A 25,144-nucleotide genomic window follows, 5' to 3' on the forward strand; every position below is an offset into this window, starting at 1 on the left:
TTAATGGAAATAACATTAATATACCTATTTAACATTATTTAATGGCTGATTTGCTGATTCTGTAGCTTTGTTAATATAATTATTGTCATTATCAATGATTGTCTATTTTGTTGGTTGGAATTCACAGAGTCTAGTAATAGACCTAATTAAATTAAACTTATCCGAAATAAATGTTGTTAGCAGTATATTATAGTAATATTCTAATTATATATAACGTAATGGGTTTCATATTTATAATTTTATTTTCTTTGGACCCTTAAAAGCCTCCAAAGGCCCACAGAGAATCCCGAATTATGTCGATTTGTTTCGAGTAATCTCGAAAACGGCTAGAATATTTTGACTGGACTTGCATAGGAAGATTAGATCATATTTTAAACAGTAAACAAAATGCGAACGATTTTAGTAATATGGGAATCCGACATCCCACTTAATGAAATCTAGGCAGATGAAGTCGCAAGCGTACGCTTGTAATATTGTACAAGCCAGTCGTACAAGGGCTCTTGAAATAAATAAAATTGTACCGTTAACAATGTTATGTTAAGATCTCATCTCGGGTATATGTAAAGTTTCGAAATCCCTACAATGAGTTTCGAAAACGTGGGATCGTTTTAATGTATTTATTGTTCGTGTTATGTGTCGTAAAACAATGTTAACACAGTATCGCCAATAATCCACGGCGCGTCGGTTGATACCCGGAGTATTTACGGCATTCATAAATTTTTGACAACAAAGGACTTGGAAAACCGTTTAAGGCGCACACGGTTTCGTCCGCATTACATTAGTGATATGGTAATGTGATTGTTCGCGATAAATTAAGAAACGGAGTCCCAAGGCGTATTCGCGCTCAGCAGGGATCTCGACGCCCGCGCATATTCACCACAATACGAGTTGAAGCACCTCGCACTTTCGACAATTGGCCCGATGCTCAACATTATTTATATCGGCTCTGAATATGATAACCTGACTACTAAATATACAGGCGTGGGCCGATTTCACGCTCGCAATTGAGAGATGTATTTAATTCCTAAAGAAGAATAATTGCGTGATATTCCACTTTGAATTGTTACACAGAGTTCGTGTCCGGTTGACGCTTTAATTGGCGTCGCGTATTGTTCTAGTCTTTATGAAGCACAACCAATATCCAGCCAGCATTCCTCGGCCGCTGACTCATTCGGTGTTGTTTGAAACTCGCCAGCCGATGGGAGACAGTCTGATTGCTATTTAAAATAATATTGTTTAAAACAGAGGGGTGCGGTTTTGTTATCTTGGGGCTTACTTTAAAAAATAAGTCATTGACTTCTGCTGATCAGTAAAGACGTTAAAAATGTTAAGTTTTCTTTAGAATATCACGGCACAATATCTTACTTATTAAGTTAAATATTTTTTGTGAGCTTAAATGATATTTTGTGAATTTTCAATATTTATTATACAAATAAATTATTTATGTTAATTAAACACAAACACGATCGTATGTCGAGAAAAAGTTTCAATTTAAAGTATCGCTTGTACGAATTGTTTACCTAGAACAAGCCTAGAGTTAGAAAAAAATAATAAATTCATATCAACATCATGTTTTTATGTCTTCTTCAGGTTTCTGTTTTGTCCTAAATAACAATCGAGCTTATTTTTATTAAATAAAATCTGAAAGCGAAATTTGTAAATATATATCATCATTCCGTAAAACTACGAAGAGTTCTAATTGTTATATTGGAAATGAAGTTCTAGCCACACATTTCACACACTCCAGTTCACAATTATTACAGTCAGTTGTTGCTGGTTGTTGCACCATAATACTGTCACAAATCCTCTTAAGTCCACTATTTTATTATAACTTGAAACTCTGCTTCTAATAAATATATTCAGCAGGAATTACAAATTAGAAAAGCCAGGGATGAATATACAACATTCGCTCGGTTATCGCCAATTTGTGTCAACTGAAGCATTCATTAAATATTAATAAAACTGCCGGCCCTTCAGCCCTCGCGTACTTTTACGGTCGGTTTGATGCCGACTTATTTAAATAAATATATCTGAGAGCGCCCGGTCTCTCTCTCTTTTTAAAATATATATTATAGAAACTTCAAGGGTGCCAGATCGGAACATAATAGGCGTCGGGTTATCGCTATGGGGTGACGCCCCACCAGGAGGCATTAAAGTTTAGATGACGCGACACTATTATAAGCTATCTTTCATTTAACGTCGATTGTCCTTTATTATAAAATCAAGAATTAAACGTTCGATATATTACTAAGTTATTTGTTCACCGCGGGAGGGCGCAGTATTTACATCCTACGAGCCCTGCGATGGAGTACCGACGTGAGACACTGAAAACATTGTATAAAACTATTGGAAAGTTTTGATTAACGACGCGCTCTCAAGAGACATCGGAATAGTGGTCTGTCTTGGGAGTAGAGGTGTTCAGCAACCTTTGTAGGACAGTACGTTATGAAAAAAATATGAGAATGATATTTAAAGATGCGCTCGCATAACTGTAACACAAAAGTAACATGGTGAAGTTGGTTCCTAAAATTTTATGACGTTTGCGTCATTCGTTTTTGGTTTTTTGTCCATTATTAGGACCGGCAAAGGGTTCAAGGCCATACAGCCAGCCGTATTCATTATTTAATAATTAATTGTCAAAGATTTTTATAATTTTATTCTATCTATAAACTTCGAATAGCAGGAGCAATAGATAATTTTAAGGATTTTTGCTTTGTTACACACACACATTTTTGAAGAACAAAGGCCGCGAACAAACCGCCGCCCATACTGTTGCAACACAAGAGAAATTGTCACAGGAGCGTTACAACACTAGGTTTTTTTCTTATGGTACCCTCGTCGTACCGTGCTTGAAACACCGCGTAAGGATGTTCATTGTACTATTTGGTTATGGTACGTGGAAGAAAGTTCCTTGCAAACAGAACTGGAGAGGAACGCCACACGTACAGATGGTAAGGATGGTTGGTTTGTGGCGTGTAATGCAATGGTAGAATAAGGCGGCAGGAACCTGATCAACCACCTCTTTGGAACGGTCCTCGTGATGCGTTAGAAGAAACTGAACGAACCGATGCACGCTAAGCACTGGAGCCGTCAACAGTGTACGTAGTGTGTGTAGATCTGCTTTACGGGCTTTCAAATGTTTCGGACACGATAATCCGATACTAGGCAAGACATCGAGAGAAATGTTGTAGAAGAGTTTTTTTAGTGTTTATCGCGCATAAACGACTCAACTTTTGACGATTAAACTGAAAAACTGGGTACCTTAAAAATAGCACGTACACTTTTTAAAGGGCCGTCAACCTCCTGTGATTCCTCTGGAGGTGTTGCAGGAGAATTTATTATCTATAAAATAATACAAGTTTATTTCGGCACTGGTAACCCCAATATTTTCATATTAGGAAATTGACTTGAGATGTTGCTCTTGTAAATGTAAGGAATTTGTAATGTTTGAAAGTGATAACCCTCACTTCTGGGATTAATTACACAAATCAAATTTGAAAACAAAATGTATGAACGAAGTGGGACTCGAACCTGCGACCTCTCGCGTTCCGGGCGAGCGCTCTTCCAACTCAGCTAACCGTTCGACTGACATTTCGTTGATTATTTATATCATAACAATAGTAAAGGTATTTAATTTATATGAATTAAGAGAATCTCATTGATTATAATTGACGGTGATGATTCTAACAGGGTATTCATCGACTTTTATAAACCTGATAACAAACAGCAAAAGGGATCATCCTAAGGGTAGGGAGAAGGCTTGAATCCTGAAGGTTAGTGCAAGCATTTATTAATATGGACATCTGTTATAATATATCTATATATATTATAATATATCTAGGTATGTGTTGTATTAAATATATCGTTGTTTATCCATAATGCATGCCTCGCCTAGTTTGGGGAAAGATAATTTGTGTAAAAGTGTGTCAATATTATTATTATTATATAGAAACTTATTCAAAAAGATATTAAACAAATATGATATATATTTTATAAATTTCCTGTTCTAAAAAACATTCTACTTTGATTGGAATCCACTTTTACTTTAGGGTTTAAGATTTTTTTTTGTTGCGAGATTGACGCACGGTGGTCTATCTAGAGTAGAGCATGAGGCGGGCAAAAACTGTAGAGATTGCTAATTTATTGTAAATAAAAGCAGATTTCGCAATAACTGGAGCGACAAGACGTTACTCTAAGCAGTGCCTGCACATGAGCTTGAAACAGACCGGCAATCGCTCCATCGCCATATTTAACTATTTACTAGACAAAGACTTACTTAATACTATATGGATCGTTCAAAATGATAACATAGCTAAGAAACAAATAGCAATTAGTCAGTGAGGGTCACAAAACATTTCATTAGTTGGAAACGGTACTCAGTTGGTAATAACATACGGCCGCGAGGGACCCATGTCAACGCGCCGGAGCTAATCGCGCCGGACGCCCGGCAAATGATGCGTGCCTCTGCTCGCAAGCCTACTTATGTCGTCCGCGATTATCACGGACTCTACCTATTGACTGATCACCCAACATCTCATTTGATACGTCCTACTAAAAAACCTTTCCCATATATTTTTGATCTGATGACTATCGACTGCCTCCTCTAGATAGACGGTCACGAAACACGTGATGTGTTCATTTTTTACCGATCGACAACCGACGGGCGAATATCATGTCGCAATGTACGAACAAATGTTATGACAATGTATGCAGTATCGTGTACTAACGAATTCGTAGACTTAAAAGAGTCGTCATACGGTAAACCTTTTATGGTAATAGGGAATGTAAGTGGATGTGTTTCGATCACGGGGTCCGATCGTGAGCCGCGATTCGTGCTTGCAAAGTTCGCTACGGCAACACATGAATTACCTCACTGATGAGACGCTGTGCCCGACCTTAATGTTGATGTTGAAACTCTCATGCCTAACTCCAGAGCTAAATAAATACTTTTTGACTTAAATCGGCCACAATATTATCATCGCAGTACTATAAACCCTGTTATCATTATAGCCAATGGGCTGCTTACGGCATTTTTTTAACATCGTAATTAGGGAATATTTATTTTAACTACTCGTTTGGCTGAAATGAGACTACGCGGCTCTCATATATTGCTGGTTTCGTTCGTTTCGTACTTTAATAATTAAATATTCCTACTAGACGGAAGATTTCTTTTACGAAAGAGGTCAAATTAGCGTACGAGTCACCTGGTGTGAAGTGATAACCGTCACCAACATTCTGCAACACCAGAGGATTTACAAAAGCGATGTTGAACTTTTAGAAAAGTGTACACGCTTTTTTTTAAAGTCCCCACGCCGTATCCTGCTCCTGAGACACTGCGTATGCAAGCTCATTCCACGGTTTGCTTGTAGTATAAGTCAGAAAGTTGAAAACCGAACTGTCGATGATCGCCCCGAATACCGATGGTATCGAAGAATTCTGCGGCAGGAATCTGGTTGGGTTTATGTTGAAAATGTGTTGTATGATATTGTCGAGAGACCTGACGATTTAGTCAAGTTACAATCGATTCTCTTAATATCTTTGTTTTGACAGCTCTATCATTATAACCACGAACCCTAACGTAGCCTCAGCCTCAAATGCACTGTGGACACCCAAAACTGCTCGGTTATATTATGGGTGACATGAATATAAGTAAAATTCAAATTCAAAAACTTTTTATAAGAAGTTTGATCTTAGATCTTGTTTTTCATTTGATTTGAATCGCACTCGATATAGAGCAACACCCATCGCACACACTGTGCTAGTATAATATTTCATCTATTACTTAGTGGTGTATAATAAAGCAGTCTTCACAAGGTGCTATGCTTTTATGGTGAATGTACAAGGAAACGGATTGAAAAGGGTAATAATAGACTCCGCTCACTTATCGCGTGGAGCCCATCTCTTGTTTGATATACATATTTTTTCTCAAAACTTTTCAATTCAATTCTGAATAGGATGTGTATTGTATAAAATAGTCCTTATGTATTTTTGTTATACGGATCAACCCCGAGGCTACCGATTCTCAATCGGCACTCTTTGTTATACGAAGAATGCTTTTTGATTGTTTGTTTCATAGATAAACTTCATATTGTTGTCCATATTATGGTTATGAATAATTGTTATTGTGGCAAACTGTCATGTATTTTAATCCTTTCTCAAAAAAAAAGAAGATATTTTGTCATCCTAAATTTATTATTCCTAAAATAAATCTTCTTGATAATTATTAGAAATTACATTTTTATTGTGTAAGTGTACTCGTCAATAATAATAATATAATGTAGATATGTCTGTAGAAATTTACCTTAACAATAGCTAATGTAGATGTTATAGGTACAATTCACTTTATTAAAATAAGAATATTTGAAAACATCTCCGTATAAAACCAACATCTTTCCTCTCAAGCCGGCAATAGAAAGCACTGCGACGCGGCAAGTTTAATGGAAAAGAATTGAAAAGTACGTCTATATGGTAATAGAAATTGTCCGGAAGGAAGGAAGAGAGAGGACTGAGTGCATCGCTTTGAATTATTGTTGTTTTCTTGAGAATTGAGCGCTATTGCGTACCTTCCCTTGAGGAACGCGAGAACTCTGTATGTACTTTTATTGTAGTCGAGACATGCCGATGTATGGAATAAGTCACGAAGACCACCTATGTCTATCGAGTTTCACTTTTGTTTGCTTTCGCTTTGAATAAGTTATAACATGTGTATTATATTCGATTACGGCATGAAATGTTTTATGTAGCTCTTCTGTTACCAGACTAGTTCTCACTTCAGCTGCTTTATTTTTCAGTTTTGTTTCATATTTCGACAACATATTTTAATCAGCTTTAAAACACACATCAAGACTGTGCCGTGACAGTATTATGTACCGGCAGGAGTAGATAAGAACATCAGTGTACACATTATTATTATTATTATTATTATTATATTATATGCACTAAAATACATAATATGTCAGTGTCCGGAGCGACGCCGTGACGTGCACGAGTTTATTGTTGTTTTCGTTGCATTCTGTTGGCTCTTTTGCTGGTACCAATTAAGGTTTATTCAATTACCCAGAACCTTCTCATATTCCTTATCACTCTTTGGTCCTCTTGTTCCATTTCCTTTTCACTTAAACCACTTCCTAACATTATGATGGGCAGGGCCTATCACTCATTAATGATATTGATGAACGCCATATTCGTTCCGCCACTTTTTCTCATATAACGGTTGCTTCATTTTTATATCACGTTAATCAAAACCAAAAGCAACATACGCTGGGTATTATTTTGTTAGGTGTAGGTTTTGGAAACCTCAGATTACGATGTCCGTTCTTAAATCGCAAATCATCACAAATCATAATACAATATCGACTTTTTTATACCAGATATTCAAATTAAAATATTTTTATTCAAAATGGAATATGAATCTCAACGGGCTTCTTTTTTTCATAAGAATATATGTACTTGTAATATTATAGTATGTATGGTATGTAATATCATACAATAAATTTAATGTATTTAACAGGTGGTTGCTCCATTCCCAATCTGTGATATCATTTAAAAGTCATTTAATATGTTATAGTAACCTTGCACAAACGTTTTTTAACGATTATTTTGAATTTCGTTACACAATTGTTTTGAACTATTTCTGGGATCGTGTAAAAGAATATAGATCCCCAACAAAAGACTTACTAACTCGACTTAGCCGAGTAGTAGGCATAATAAGTGTATGTGTGTTGCCTGGTGTTAACCGTAAGGTTATGACAGTTTCTAGCTAGTTCACTAATGTGCCTATGTACTTACTTATAACACTATCAAGAATATCTTGAGAAGCAACAGTTAAGATATTTATTTCTATAAATTTTTTTCAGTGATTCTTATGATACGGGTGTTTTTTTTTTTATTTCAACAAAATACTTGCTTATAATGTTTGCAGTTTATTAATTGTACACCAATACTTTTAACCATGAAATAGTTTTGTAAAGAAAATAGTATTATGTTTGTAATAAATTAAAAATGCTTCTAATTCTGAATTAAAACTATGGCGATCTTGTGCGAGAGTGGTAACCTAGCTCAGCTCAAGGCCGTTGGTTTGGTCCCTAACCTTAAGTGGCCATATTATGATCTAAATTGTTTCACATAATTCTAAGGCACACACATCGTATTGCGTCTGTCAGCCTGAGACATACCTGTATTACTGAAGGTCTCTCAATACGTAATCTGCGATCAAGTGTGTTTTGTGACAGTCTACATTGCTGTGCATAAAAGAAACAAAATACACATCAAAAGGGTAAGTATTGAGAAGCCTCCGGAAATACGGACTCAGGATTACAGTCGCAAAGTGACATGAAAATACGGACCTTAAAGTTAGAGTGTTTCATGTGCCTATAACTGTTATTGTACCGCGTTGATATTGAGCAACGGTTAAACACTAATGCAGTATGCAGTAGTAACCTAAAATCCACTGCTGAGTACTGAAACAGTCCTATTGTTTCTGCGCCTATATTTCACTGCAGTGCTATTTCATTTCAGTGCTATCATTGAGCATGGCACAGGTACCGAATCGCTTGAACAAATGAATTTGTTCGTGTTTCGACTTTGTTTTAGCAATTCCCTCGTACACCTAACGAAATCAGGCCAGCCGACGCCGTTCTCACTGGCTCTGTTTGTCTGAACTCGACATGGTTGAGTGCTCTGTATTTGTACAAATATTTGTTCCATATGAGAGCACTTAGTGACATGTCATTGTTTTGTTCACGTCTATGTTGTAGATTTTAAGACATATTAAGTGGACATGTTCAGAGCTGGAAAACTTTAAGATGTGAAATCAGCTTGCGCGCTAAATATTGTTTGCAGTTGTATGACAAGTGTGTGATTTATACAAAGTATTGATTGCAAAATATTGTCATACGTGACTTTACTACTACATCCATGATCTGATAATTGAATGTGCGTAATATCCACATTGTTTGGAACTTATTGCTTGCTTATTTTTGAACTTAACCTTTAATATATTATTAATTGGCGTTGAGTAGAGACGTCGCTTTATAGTGTGTCTGTCTTCTACCGCATGTATTACGGGGAGTATTACTAAGAGCTGTTTCACCTGATTCCTGCCGCCGAATACCACCTTTGCACGACACGCCACAAATTAGGATTTGTTTTTAATGAAAATAAGGGACGAGACGAGCAGAACGTTCAGCTCAGATGGTAATTGATACGCCCTACCCATTACAATGCAGTGCCTCTCAGGATTCTTGAAAAAACCCAAAAATTCAGAGCGGCACTACAATTGCGTCACCTCGAGACATAAGATGTTGAGTCTCATTTACCCAGTAATTTCACTAGCTACTGCGCCCTTCAGACAGAAACACAGTAATGTTTACACATTACTGCTTCACGGCGGAAATTGTCACTGTTGTGGTACCCATAATCTAGCCGGCTTCCTGTGCAAAGGAGCCTCCCACAGGTATAATTAGAATAAATATATAGGATATCATCTGGATGTGTGGTGTGTCCTCCACAGTGCGGTTTTCAAGGAGATTTCTTCCACGTACTACAAAGCTTCCTTGTGCCGTCTTTCCGGGACGATACGACATGGGTATTGATTATATTATATCGAAATGAAATTTATTTATTCAATTCGGTACAATTTGTACACTTATGAAAGTCAATTTTGATGGCATCGGATTAAGAGATACCGGAGGCCTTGTTCCTGAACTTTATAAAACGCTTTCTTCATTAAAGTTTTCTTACTATGAAGCTTGAATTTATGTAACGAAAATTCAGTTACATGATCTGGGAGTTTGGTATATGTTAGTATATATTTCCCCAAGAATGAGTTATTAGCCCAGTGTTATGATTGAAATATGTCTGAAAGTTGAAATTATATGTATAAATGCTATAGTTTAAATATAAGATTTTTTTGCGTGTGAAATTTCATAAAATACATTCTTATCTGGCCAGATGTTCCAGAGATATCGTGATAAGTATAACATAGGTGGAAAGCTCTTATCCTATTATTTATTATTATATATTAAACTTTGTCAGATAGGCTATATATTATCACGCTATATGCAGCATTTTGCTGCTAATAGCATTTTTTTTTTAATGAAAATAAGGGACGAGACGAGCAGGACGTTCAGCTGGCCCATTATTAGAACGCAGTGCCGCTCAGGATTTTTAAAAACCCAAAATTTCTGAGAGGCATACCGTTATGTTCGTCGCCTTGAGACATAAGATGTTAAGTCTCATTTGCCCAGTAATTTCACTACCTACGACGCCGTTCAGACCGAAACACAGTAATGTTTACACATAACTGCTTCACGGCTGAAATAGGCGCCGTTGTGGTACCCATAATCTAGCCAGCATCCTGTGCAAAGGAGCCTCCCACTGGTAATCCACGTGGACGACGTCGCAGGTAGCTGCTAGTATATAGATTACTATACTTTATCCTATTCATGTTCCATACGTCCACACAGAGTGTAGGACGAAGTGTGTTATACGTGAACTATGTAGACATGCAATGCCTCATGTCATTAACCGTTATTAAACTATTGTTGCCTTCACTATTAAGATACAAGTTCTGATTAATATTCGTGTTAAAATTAAACACACGTATTATTGCCACTTATAAATCTTGGCACCACGACGACATCTTAATTGCGTGCGTTACAAATTACCTCCATCTATAATTATATACATCTTAAGTTCGGATGTCTATGCATTAATAAGATGCATGTATTATCTTAGTAGCGTTATTGTTGATATACTCGAATTGTTTGAATATTTTTACTATATTTCATCACATAGCCACACCAAGGCAGCGCTACGTAATCCTTATCATTACTAATATTATAAATGTGAATGTAAGTTTGTTTGTTACGCTTTCACGCTTAAACCTTCGCACGACACGCCACAAATTAGGATATCATCCCCACCATCTGGATGTGTGGCGGTCCTCCACAGTGCGGTTTTCAAGGAACTTTCTTCCTCGTACTACTAAGCTGTGGAATGAGCTTCCTTGTGCGGTGTTTCCGGGACGATACGACATGGGTACCTTCAAAAACAGCGCGTACACCTTCCTTAAAGGCCGGCAACGCTCTTGTGATTCCTCTGGTGTTGCAAGAGACTGTGGGCGGCGGTGATCACTTAACACCAGGTGACCCGTACGCTCGTTTGTCCTCCTATTCCATGAAAAAAAATAAAAAAAACAACAGAACCTAGAAACCTGAAGGCCATAGGCTACATTTTATCGCGAATAAAAGCTTGGCGAGGTTGAAATAGGGGGTTGAAATTTGTATGAATGTTCGTCACTATCGAAGATAATACAATGGAACTTTGTATTTAGGCACTTGATAAGAAATAAATAAATATTTGTTCTAGCGTTTCTAAAATATAGCCCTGTGTGGGGTGAAAAAAGGGCATGAAAGTCCTATTGTTGGTAGCTTATAAAAATGTATTAACCACAGCAGTTTGTAGTGTATTATTTACAAAGTGAGTATATTACCAATAAAAAATGCTGCCCAAAGTTTCGCGCGCACGAAGTCGCGGGTAAAAGCTAGTTGTGAAATAAATGAGTTCCTTAGTTTCCTTCCTGTACAACTATTATTAAAGCACTGGCTATGTAATAGATTGATTAGATATTTAAAGATTACCTTTACAAAATGTCTATTTGCTCCTTTTTTGAGCAGTTTATATTGTGAATGAAATAAGAAGTAGTAACCAGTGTTCAGACCACGTAATAAGAAAAAGTTATTTGTTTTTTCTACTTTTATGAAGGCAATTATCGTCGAATGATTAAGTTGCGGTGTTTGTAATAACGCACCCATCGATTTCCGAATCTATTTCTCACCAGAGGCTAGGCTGACTATTATTCAACACATTCTTACGGCAAGTTCAAAAAGACATGTGCGTGGTATATAATGAGTACAATTTTTTGTGAATTTAAACGGTGTCGTTAAACAAATTATGAGTTTGTATACCCCGGCGATGATCAGCGTCGCGTGGGGTGATGTTACAAAGAAAAGCACTGAATATACCATCCAGGAAACCGCAGAATGTTCCCTTGTTCACCTTAAAAGCTCAATGTACTCGTCTTCAGGATATACGTCTATATTTATAAATGGGTTAATAAGAAACTTTTTTCAAGAAATATTTCATTCCAAGCACGAATCTCCACAATGTACTTTTTGTGAAATATTAATACGTTTCCCATGTACGACTCTTAGGATTTTCTTAATTAATTTAATTACTTAATTTTTGAATTATTATATGACACTTGTGAATCGCCTGATATATGTTAAACTTTACCATGGATGATGTTCATCTGGACAGAAATAAATTTACCAGTAGCAAAAAATATTTAAATGTACAATATTATGATACAATACCCATAAAAGGTTAAATGCCTATAATTATGTATATTTATATCATGAATTTTATCAAATACTGTTCAATAAATAATATTTTAAATTCCTGCTCCATATGTGAACACCATATAACGGTAACTTCATATACGAGTGATCAAATTGACCATTTAACACATTGAAATATTTAAATTATTCATTATTTGCGACCACGGATGGTTTTGGATGGTTTTACACCATCCGCTAATATCAAATTACAACATTATTAGCGGCTATTCCGTATAATACAACCATATTGATATGAATAATATTGATGTTTTGTTCGAAAAATATGATATTTCAGTTCTGATAATTGGTGAGTGTGTAGTCTCTCGTATGTCATAGTTGGTTATTTATGTAAATATCATGAGGTCAACGGACGTGGCAAGGTATTCGATATTCCCAAGTGTTTGGTGACCGTTAAAGTAATGATTCATTACCGGTGCTAGAATAAACCAAGGGGTTATTTGTTCAAATATTCTCACGCGTGGCTTTACTGACTTGTGTCAATTGACCGTCACAGGTTTTGTCACTTCCACCTTTCAAGCTCAGCGCTGGGTCTTGTTTTTGGTTGACTATCGTAAACATGAGCACAATGAAAATCTACATTAGGTATATATTTATATTAATACATTTGAGGTATAGATTTGTCAAACATGAAATCATTCGCTATCGCGTGCAATTTTTTTGCATGCTCGAGTCGACTAAGAGAACGCATTCAGTCGGAGTATAATGTATTATCATTTATTTAATACACTTTTATAATTACAACAGGTTTGCAAAAGGTTTCTTTGCATTTTATATGATAACTCAAGATATTTCTGATCAAAAAAAAAACGAAAAGTAATTTTGGCAGTCCTCCTTTGAAGTACCTAAACAATACTGAAGTCTGAAGATACCAAAACAGGTAGAAATCTGAGATGTATTAATAAGATTATAAAGAATAATAATTAATATATGTGTGGCCTAGCGTTGTCATGATAAAGGGCCATATTTATTTATTTTGTACACCTATTATTACTATTAATTTACCTTTGCACAGGCTGCCGGCAAGATCATGGATACCACAACGGCACAATTTCTGCCGTGAAATAGTGTATGCATTATTGTGTTTCGGTTAGAAGTGCGCCGTAGCTAGTGAAATTACTGTGCAAACGAGACTTAACATCTTCACGTCTCAAGGTGACGAGCGCAGTTGTAGTGCCGGTCAGTGTTTTTGGGTCTTTCAAGAACCCTGAGCGGCACTGCATTGTAATGGGCAGGGCGTATCAGTTACCATCGGCTGAACGTCCGGCTCGTCTCGTCCCTTATTTTCATTTAAAAATGTTCTCTAGCTATATCGTAACTACTGATATGCCGATCTTGCTCCACTTTAAAATCATCAATATTAGCCAAATTGTACAAAAAATTTTGTATTTCGTATTTTTTTTTTACTTTTTGTAGATATCTGAGGTCATGTATAAATTAACTTCAACACTTAAACAAATAACATAGAAATAATAAATTACAATAAAACACATGAGATGATAAGACGCGCCTATTCCAGACATAAAATAATTCTGTGATTCTTAAACAAGATATCATGCTACCCGTCTATGCGTTTCTCACATTCTGATCCGCTTGGCTCATTAAAGGTGTCGTTTTATTTCCAAGCGCTTCAGCTGCCCATTTTATCGACCCTCAGAGCCCTCCAGATCGAAGTCGATATGATAATTGTAATTCAATACATCACTATCGTTGTCATCTGTTCGTGCCTTCCTATTATTTAGCCGCATTTAAGAGAAGAGCCGAGAAAATTAATAGTCTGAGGCCTACGTAGGATTTGCGGTAATAAATAGCTCCGCCGAAGCGAAGTGGAAAATTATTATTTATATTTCATGTTTGTGGCGATGCGGTAACCATTTTGTCACTGAAAAATACATTTTCATTGCGTGATGAAAATGGCATAGTAAATAGGATCGAGGAAATTGAAAAATAATTATTATTTTTCATCACAAAATAGTCTAAATTTTTCCCAATACAATTTTTACCTTGCACAGCCAAATAGTGGAATCATCCGGTTGCTGTATTCACGCACGGATACGACATAGGGACCTTCATGTAAGCATCTTGCTTGGGTATTGTGTTCGGAACATAATGCCCAAGGAAGCTTCTTCAGCTCTGGTAATGTGGTTGTCCATCGGCGGCTGACGAAATGGCAAGAAGGTCACCAGATAATAAATGAAAACCTTCTCACATTAATGATTTCATTACCAGAGGTATAAGCTTGTAGATCCTTAACCTCCTATCGGTTTTGGAATACAGCAGCCGGTATCTAATTCTAAAAAGCAGCTGTCTGTGATGCTACAAGTTACTTGCTATTGTGTTATGCTAGACATAAACTTGGTGAGAGTTAATCCGTGATAGAGTTATTAGTTCAAGATCATCTATGTGTTTGAAGTTGGTATTATAACAAGGAGTGCTTATCCGCATATAAGAACTCATTGTTCTATGGTTGGCCGCCAAGCTAAAGAATTAGATTTGAATATTGATGCGAATGAGAAGACAATCGAATAAGAACAGATATAGAGATATATTATTAATATTAATATTTAATAGAAAATGGAACAATAAGAATATAAAAGTAACAGAATTTAATATATTGTTTTAATTACAACGATCCCGCGTGTGAGGGAGGACTCACGCGTCGTTACAGTATTGTAGCTGTTCTCTCGATTATTTTATAGTTTATGGGTATGAAGTATATGCTACCTGAATATTTTTATAAAATTTTGTCCTGTTAAATAAAATACATTGAAGTTAGAAAAGTCATTATTTATGTAAAACACGGGACAATTAGCACCAAGAGATTCCATTGAATGAGAAAATTCGAGTTTTCGAGCCGTCTCGATCATTGTTTGTGAACATCGCCGTTAATCCATAACTTTCGTGAACATTTCCCGTCTCGTGTTTTGACGTGAATCGATTAAGTTTGATACTGTTACCCAGTTTTGTGGTGGTAATTAACCGCGCGAATAATAAGCTGAGATGACGCGCCGTGACGCAGCGCTAATGAATTCTGTCGTACTTGACATGACGCGCCTTCTAAATGAATACCACTAATAATGAATACGAAATTCCGAATGTTCATTCCTTTTGTTATTCTCTTAATACACGTATTCGGCGATTATGTTGCATTTTTATAACACATATGTTAGAATTCAGGTGTTACTTTCTAGCAGGTAAATGTAGGTAGGTTTATGATTAGTTGTTATAGTAGGGTATCAATTGTTAAATGCATATGTTATTTAATTTAAAAATTAGTTTAAGAAACAATAACTGAAGAAAGTAATGCTACAATAAATTATATTATTCTTGATACGAAATTATATTAACACTATTTCATCCTCACTGATGACTTGCAGAATTTTAAACATATTTTAGTGCACTTCTTATTTGTAACTGAATAGCTTAAACTGAGGCACAGATGCTTTAGCATGAATCTAAAGGAGAACAATTACTTACTTTCATAATAAAAACAGAATTTGTCAGGAGTCTCAACTTAATCGGTTTTCTGGCAGTTCAATCTAGCCCTTGGACAAATTATTGATGTCCGCCCAGCGGGGAGTGTGACAACGAAATTTCGTTTTATATAAATCGCGGCAGACGGCGTCGCGCCCACAAATTAGATGCGTCATCCCCCGTCGCGAATACTCTACCTGAATTAGTACTCATTTGCACATCGCTCGGTGTTAATTCTTTTGGATTTAAGATAAACTTGGCTAACTTTTGCTTTCGTTTTGCTGTGTTGTTTGAGTGAAGGGTATTTTATACGAGTGCTTACCTTTTATTTTTTAACTCTAGATAAATGGTCGGTCTCCGTTTTGTCTCAAATTCTTTTACCATCAATGTGCTCACATTTTATTTAAAGTTTTTGTTGTTCTGTCGATTTTAGGCCAATTATGCGCTAAATTTTCAAGACCATTCTAAATACTCTTAGTATGTTCTTACATGAACTGGAAACCTTTTGATAAATTGATCTTACTCCGTGATTTATATTTTATTATTTTGTATCTATGATGAGTGTATTAATAAAATCTGTAGATCTATGTTTTATAGTAAGGCGGCTCCTGTTTCCGCAATTAGATTCCTTAAGTGAGCCCATTTTCCACGGGTCTATGTTTTATAAATTTCAAACGTTAATTTCAAAAATAAATTTGCTACATCAGTTTGGAGTTTGCTACATTTGGACAGGCTTCTCTGTAATTGTAACCACCTAAGCTTAGATAACGCCTCGAAAGAGCGCTAATAAAATATGATTGTAAAAATGTTTTCACACATATGAATGACACTCAATCTCAAGCACTTCCATTATAGTAGGGTGTACAATTTCGGCAGCAAGTGTACGCTGCCGCATGGCATCCGGGTACGATTGCCTGCAGCTAGGCTATTGCAGGAGGAAAATGACAATACAAGTCGGTCCTCCATTTGTAAACGCGATACTTCCGCCGGTGTCGACCCTTTAGCATCTGATTGCGGCTCCTTACAATTTAATCAAATTGCCGCGACAAAGGATTGAATTGAACACTCTGCGATCGGGGAGAGCAATCGTTATTGGCTCAATGATTCCCTTTCGGCTCTTTTTTAGCAATGAAATCGCGAAATAAGATATATCTTTTTGCAGATGTGCGTTTGCCGTGTGCGACGCACTTTTGACTCGATGTACATTTCCCACGATTTTGTTTTGTGATATTGCATTGAGCAATACCTGCAGTGACAAAAGGCATCTCTTCATCTTGTTTTTCTATCGTAGTTTAGCACATTAACTTTACACAATCCTATATAGTCAAACATATTCTATATGTTTTAATGACGCGATGATCACTTGCATGCTTACTTGTCTTTCTATTCCGTAAACTTTATCTCATGCGAAATATGATCCCAGAAAATGTACAAAACAAATGTGCTACGAAATTTAAAAGAATTGTTAAAAAACGTTTGTGTGGGAAAGGTTACTATACCATAAATGATTTTCTCAGTGATACCACAGACTGGGAATGAAGCGAACACCCTCAGACTTTTTAATTATAAATCTTTATTGTTCGATAATACATCATAATCCATATTTAAAAAAAAGATAATATTTGAATCCTATTTTGAATAAAAATATTTGAATTTGAATAATAATAATAAAGAATCAAGTAGGTTAATTTATTATGTACTTCTCCTGTCTTAAATAATTATTTCATGAAAAATTTAACATCTGCTTTGTTATTGATTAGTATTGCTCGCGAATTTCAAATTCAATTTTTTATTCAAAATAGTCAAAATCACTTATTGAACGTCAAAAACTACCACCCATTCAATATAGACTACCTCAGACCTGAGAAGAACGGGCGCGCAAGAATATCAGCGTGCTTTTTTTTTGTTGATTGATTGTATCAGTAATGTTTTGTAATAATAATAAATACGTTCCAATTATATTTCTCAATTATTTATTAAATTATATTTCATATACCTATAAGGCCAATGCGGCTGCGTCACTTTAGCTCAGTGTTTTCCTTTCTCAGTTGCCTTTAGATATCGAGACAGCGTTCCAAATTTAAATTATTTTATTTTTTGCATTGAGTCCATGAATGTAGCAAGAAGATTTTTAAACATACGAACTCCTTGTATTATTCGTCTATATAACGCTATCTCATGTAGTTCAGCCCGTGGGCATTTCCACGTTTAAAATGTGATTTGTTTGTTCTTTGTTAGTAGACGGTTCGATGATTCATTACGAAGGAATTATTTGATTACATAATAACAGCTCGAGTTTGTGAGTTATGCTGATGGTTGTAACAAGGTACGTATGTTACACTTAAAGTTAATTTTAATTGGAGGTAAATAAAAGCTTGTTCATTTAAATAAGGCAACAGATTTTTTAAATAATAATGATATCTGTCTAAAATTTTAATATAAGTAATATCTTTAAATGGATTAAAACGAGTGTAATTAAAACTGAACTGAAAATTTAATGAATGTGGAAATTTAACATTGTTTATTTTATCCGACGTTTTGAATGTTTTGCAACAACATGAAACGTATTTTATTTCAATAATTTTACTTCCATTGTGTTTCACAATATTGAATAATTAAAATGTTTTAAGCCTAAAGCCAAAATTGACAAATTTGCTAGCTAGTACAGTACTTTTTCTCTAAGGACTGCGATAGACAAGGCTCAAGTAATCAAAGTAAAGGGTTTTATAAAATTGTGCTACCAAAAGCAATGTATCTTTAAAATGTGTAAACAAACGATAGAAGTGCAATTGTATTTAGCTAGTGTAGCATCACATACAATACATCATGGTAGCGTACCCAGTCCCATGGACAATTTCACGCAAGCTTAGCTAATGTTTGCCGAGCGATTTGCCGCCGGCTATCGTCCGAACGGTAATTTTTTTCCTGCCACCGCCACCGTCCAAACACGTTAGCGATGTACCAAATCGCTCGCGGCCCGGTTTTATATGCGAAATGTTATTATCGTCTATTCACACTATTTCATTCTGTCACAAAGGGTCATAGGATTTCGTTTATGTTCGTATGTAATATACGCACGTACTTCATAATTATTATTTGAATATTTTACGTAGCATCTTTCTCTTTTATGCAAAACTTTACAAATTGAAATCATGTGTTTTCCTCTCTTACATTCTATAAAGAGTACCGTACCAATAATATGCCCCATAATATTTAGATTACGCATTGCTAAACTACTCAAATACGGACTATAGTCCAATATTGGATACTTTCTAGTAGTTTCTATATCATATAAACTTGATCGAAACAAAACTATTTTTATTATTGAAGTTATCGGACGATCGATTCAACCCTTTCGTAGAATCGGAAAGTCACCCTATAATGATGCGTCGCGTTTCCAGCTGTTAGACATAAACATTGTTCTTAATTGTTTCTTGTCTTACGAATTTGGAGCATCGTGTTCATAATATGAAGAATATTTACCATAAATTTTACACTTATAGACTAAACATAAGCGGATCTATGTTGTCCCTTATTCCCATTATTATTAACAGGAACTATTTTAAAGTTTTTGCGTATTATTTTTTCTATTTAATTTATGTATTATGATTCTAAAATAAATTTAAGCATGTCGTAATTAAACACCTTGCCTGACTGACAATATTTGCGGTATGTGTATATCCATGTAACCCAATCAAAAATGATACTTAATTATTTTTAGTTCTGCATTTATTTTGATACGATTTCCTAATCAAAACAAAAAAATGTCGAAAGTAGAAGAAGTCTTGAGAAATATTGAGAATATATTAACGTATCTATGTATTATTCTTCCCTATAATGGTAGACATACGCTATACGCAGTCGTAATGTTTACAAGTAGCCACATTTCTAACAGATGTTTGAGTGTTGGACCTCCAACGACTTTAACTCGCATGTGCATGCGATCATGATTTTATTACTCTAAGAAATCTGGTTATAGAATTTATTGCATCTAATTATTCACAAGTGCTGCATAATCATTTGATTGAATAATTCTTAATATTTCTATCATTACAAATAAACATGACATATAGTGGACTACTAGTACTCAACTGCTAATATCTATAAGATTGTGTTGAAACTATATGTATCAGCATTGCAGCTCGAATTGTCGGGGACTCAGTGCTCTGTGAATGGCTGGATCACTTGGCGTTGCGTAGAGACGTCGCTTCATTGTGTGTCTTCTACCGCATTTATCACGGGGAGTGTTCCGAAGAGCTGTTTAACCTGATTCCTGCCGCCGAATTTCACCTTCGCACGACACGCCACAAGTTAGGATATCATCCCCACCATCTGGATGTGTGGCGATCCTCCACAGTGCGGTTTTCAAGAAGCTTTCTCCCTCGTACTACAAAGCTGTGGAATGAGCTTCCTTGTGCGGTGTTTCCGGGACGATACGACATGGGTACCTTCAAAAAAAGCACGTACACCTTCCTTAAAAGCCGGCAACGCTCTTGTGATTCCTCTGGTGTTGCAAGAGAATGTGGGCGGCGGTGATCACTTAACACCCGTACGCTCGTTTGTCCTCCTATTCCATAAAAAAAAAATCAGGCTAATAATATATTTCAAAACCTAAAAAACACGTCTCAAGAAAGTATAATAGGTATAAGTTTTAAATATGGATTTATCGATCTGTAGCAATATAAAATCCACTCATTTCTATAACCTATTATAAACTATTGGTCCTTATATTGGTATAGAACGTTCATAGATTCCGTTACATATATACATATCGTTAATTTAAACATTGTAAAGTATATAAAAATCGCGTTATATCCCTTGTTTTAGCCCCTTAAGTCTCTTTGTTGAATGTAAATGTTCGCCAACGGTTTGCGGTTCCTTACTGCAAACATTACATTTGCATGCAGTAGTCCAGTTAATATGAATGATGAAAATATTTCGATGGTATAAGAACCACCGTTAACAAATCTAAAGTTCGGTAAGTGTGAAGTGCCTGTTTCGTTCTCAGAAACTCCCAAGTACTTATATAAACACGATTGATAGCGCATCATTCTTGATGGTGTAGATTGTGTTCTGTCGCCAAATGAGTATTTTTCATAATGCAATACAGTATCTTATTTGTTTCCAAAGATCAAGGCTCTGATTTGCACTGAACAATTATTCTCTAATTTACAAATATATCGATAATGGCGCCGTAATTTGTAACACCCTCTTGACTGTTTTATAATTTGTCTTGAGATAACACTAAACGGAGCGTCATTGCGGGTTGCCATTTGCTTCATTGTTGTCAGCTCGTTCACATTCTCTGTTTGTTTGCTTCAATGCCTCGTGATCATTTGCGATTTTGAATTCGTCGCGGCGTTGAATCACAATGATTTTGCTGTTTATATCAAACATTGTTTACATCGGTGTTAACTAATTCTGATTTATAATTCAAAAATAGTTTTCGCAAATTCTGATGGATTTTTATTTCACCCCGCTTATATGTACGACTTTTGTTAAATTACACGCCTACTACTAGTTTTAATTACGTCCAATTTCTCTCGGAATTCATTAATAATGCAGATGATTATAAGAATTAATTTCCATTCTTAATTTCCATAATAAATCTTGTTAGTTAATTGGGCTACCGATACAGACTTCCTTTGTTGCACACAAACCACACCTCGCGTTTATCTAAGCAGTAGCTTATTTAAAATGATAAACGAGTTCCCAATCGATTTGAATAACAACCGGGCAGATGCTCTTAATCCCTTTGATTTTATTAAACGCATGCGCCCTCGGTCCCTGTCGGAAATATCACTCGAGTGTTGGTCCCGAATCATGATTCAACCCATATATCGTTCATTATAATACACTTAATTTAATGAAAGCCCCTTAACTATACACGAATTTCGTATTGCATTGTGTTTTTGTAGTTCTATGGGTGCGTCTTCCTTATAAAATTCATTACACCAATGACGTATGAAAAAAATTTACTTTTTATATTTTCCTCCTATTTGTCAGATGAATAATATTGTGAAATAGCGTTAAAATCCTTCGAAGGTTCTAATGATTATTTCTATTAATTCCCAGAGGACTTTCCTCTGAGTTCTTCCCAATCACATCGCTATTTGTCCGAGGTTATTCTTAGTTAAGCAGAGGCCAAGTAAAAAAACTCTGCCATTAATCACGCGCGACAATGAAATAAAAATTGGGACGGTAGAAAATTTACATAATACAATATTTTATTCTCATGGGATGTGATTTAATAATGTAACCCCTGTTAAATGTGCCGTGTTTTTTTTTACATTTTAATCTTTTATTACAATTTTATTAACATGGATTCCGGTTGTCAGTTTTGTATCGGGTACACAATAAAGATCTGACTACTGTAATACTCGCAGTAGTATACAAATTCAAATAGTTAGTAGTCGTTTTAACTTTTGGCTATGTGACGACGGTGTAAGACGTTCTTTTTTTTTAATAATACAATATTTATTTATTTATTATCATTATAATAACACATTGCGTAATAACGAACATTGTTTAGCCTTCAATATCTCAGCTCAGCGCGCAGCGGGTTGCCCGAGGGTGTTGGGATCAAAATCGGCTCATCTCCATACGAAGTGGCTACTTGACGCACCGCGGTCCCGCGTGATCGAGTATTATTTTAGGCATGTGACTGTGATTGATACGATCAAAACTTTCTTCAGACAGCTTTAGTTATGCGAACATTATGGTTATGGCTCGTGAGTGGCTCCTCCGATTGATGAACAGCGCGAGGCTTGCGCGACTGCGTGATGAATAGTTGTTGTGACCAGCGCTTTTGAGCTCTTGACACCTAATTTGCGTGTATTTTTGAATATAAAAGACTCAACGAAACTTATTATCTTTTAAAAATTATAATTACAAAGTATTCGATTCTTGTTTTATGTTCTCACTCACTATCTCATTAACTATAGACCAGACTTAAAAGTTGTTAATTTAGCTGTCAATATTTAAATCTTTAGAGTTGTTATTGATTTACGTCGTGGTCGAAGATCGTAGGCCACGGTTAATTTTTAAATGCCTGTTTCAAGTAATTTGGGATACAATTGTTTTAATATACACGCAAATGGGAAGCGTGCTAACGACAGCAATGTAGATAATTAACCTTCGTTAGTCGCCAATAAATAGCTAGAGCAAGCGAACAGTTCTACGGTCAGATATAATTAACTGCCACGGCCGTTCGGCTGCAGTAGCAAGTGTAGCAGCTAAACTATTTGTGGGCAATTAGCTTTTGCACTCAAGAAATCAATTTAATGAAATTATTACCACGTGTTGCGGCCGCGGAATTGTAACGGTGTTCGATTAGTTGCTCGTTAATATTATTGGACTTATTTGATATATTGTCTTTTCCATTATTTTCTTTAAAGCTATCGGCTTATGTTTTATTCAGCTCTTGATTATATCTAAATATTTGCCCTTGAAGTGATTTGAGGGGAGATGTAGTTTTTTCTAATATCTACTTTGCAAAATAGATATTGGTATCGTCCCATTTTTGTCTTAGAACGTCATGATTGCAATCTAATTCTAGAAAGGCAGGTTCCACAGAGACCATTCGACTAATCAGATAAAATTTTGAGTATGTTTCAAATAACACAATAGGTTTTGTAATCTGTACAATTTGATATCATTAATAATTTAACAACTATGTATAGCGTTATAAGATCACCATTATGTTTGTCGAAATAATCATTCGAACGGATGTCAGTGTTATTTATGAAACATTCCGAGATGCCGATGATGGATTCGAATCCGAGAGTAATACGCCGGCCGTATCAGCGAGTACGATCGAAGCGTTGATCATTCCTTACGCTACGATGTAAGACAAATTGTTTATTACAATCACTGCGCCATTGTCGTGCGGCGTTGATTTTATAATGATACGTTTTAATAAAGCCACGCCCCGTAGGCGTTCTGCTTATGATTAATTATTAATCTAGTCACTACTGTAATCTCACAATTTCACGCCTTATTATACATTTGTGTTGTGACTTTTATGTACATAGTATTATTTGATTAGCCTAACTAAAAAGTACTTCATTGTACAAACTTATTGTTGTTGTTTTGGATTTTTTTGTAGCAAATACCCAAAGCGAGTGATGAGATTTTATATAGGAGAGTTACAATATAATATATTATAGAATTTGTTATGCGAAAAATATAATAAATAAAGCAAATGAAGGGTGTATTCTATTTATTTTTTTATAAGACGAGGCAAACGGGCAAGAGTCTCACGATATGGGATGTGGTGAGACAACCGCCCATGGACATGAACAGGAGTGGCCAAGAGATGCTTTGCAGGCTATAGTCTACGTATGGAAAATGGTCTATGCTTGAAGGTAATTTATTCCACAAAGTGGCTGTGCGAGGCGAGGATTTCTCGTGAAACCCGCGGTTGTAAAATGCCAGCCATCATCCTTCTCCAAAACCAGAGCAATCACAGGAGCGTTGCCGACCTTTAAGAAAAATTTACGCGCGGTTGTCGTCTCGTCCTAGAAACACCGCATGAAGACGCTTATTGCATAGTTTGATTGTAAATGGAAGAAAGTTCCTTGAAAACTTGCAAAATGCCAGGCGATACATAGGACCTGCCTTAAATCAATCCATACAGTTGAAGAGAGTGGCTCAAAATCCTTGCTGCCTCGATACGCGGGGGAAAAGTACAGAAATATAATTTAGGTACAATAAGGAGGACTATAACAATCACAATGATTGAGTGTACGTTCATAGCTCCAAAGATTCACTAGTGGTCGGAAAAGTGCAAAGTGGTGATCGTTGGTTTCAGTTAAGATAGATTTTTAAATTAGTTTTGTAAAAATTTTTTTCTTCATAATACAAAGAGTATTTACCTGCCCAGATAAAGTTTTACACTTTAAACCCAACCATTAAAAAACTTTTTACTGTTTTTATTGTTATTGATCTCTTGTATTGTTTAAATGTTTGGTTAAAAAGATACTGGGTGTATAAGTAGCACAATCCTTTATCTGACAACAAAAGGATTATATAAATGAAAAGAATTGACCAGACGTTTTAAAACCTCTTTTTCTGTTTTAACCGTTTAAGGTATCTAAAGAATATTATTTAAGAATTTGTAGTGCTTTAATACTCTAGTCGAGAAAAATGAGATATTCTACGATAAAGCATTTCTTTAAAATAGGCTACCTTGTTGGATGTTATATACTCGTTATTAAATTAAAAGCATAGTTATATCACATATTGTTAAA

General features: G+C 35.6%; 2 protein-coding genes across 29 annotated transcripts in view; one reads left to right on the top strand and one right to left on the bottom strand.

The window, feature by feature from the left end:
• The window catches only part of LOC126972229 (polycomb protein Scm), a 324,514-nt gene extending 322,420 nt beyond the window's left edge, over nt 1–2,094 (bottom strand). The window contains exon 1 of the mRNA XM_050818872.1: nt 2,091–2,094. The gene's annotated coding sequence lies outside the window, so the exon portion shown is untranslated. The remainder of the gene's footprint in view (nt 1–2,090) is intronic.
• The window catches only part of LOC126972211 (lysine-specific histone demethylase 1A), a 411,187-nt gene that overhangs the window by 221,331 nt on the left and 164,712 nt on the right, over nt 1–25,144 (top strand). The window lies entirely within an intron of this gene.

Source organism: Leptidea sinapis, chromosome 25 (genome assembly GCF_905404315.1).
Source record: "Leptidea sinapis chromosome 25, ilLepSina1.1, whole genome shotgun sequence".
NCBI lineage: Eukaryota > Metazoa > Arthropoda > Insecta > Lepidoptera > Pieridae > Leptidea > Leptidea sinapis.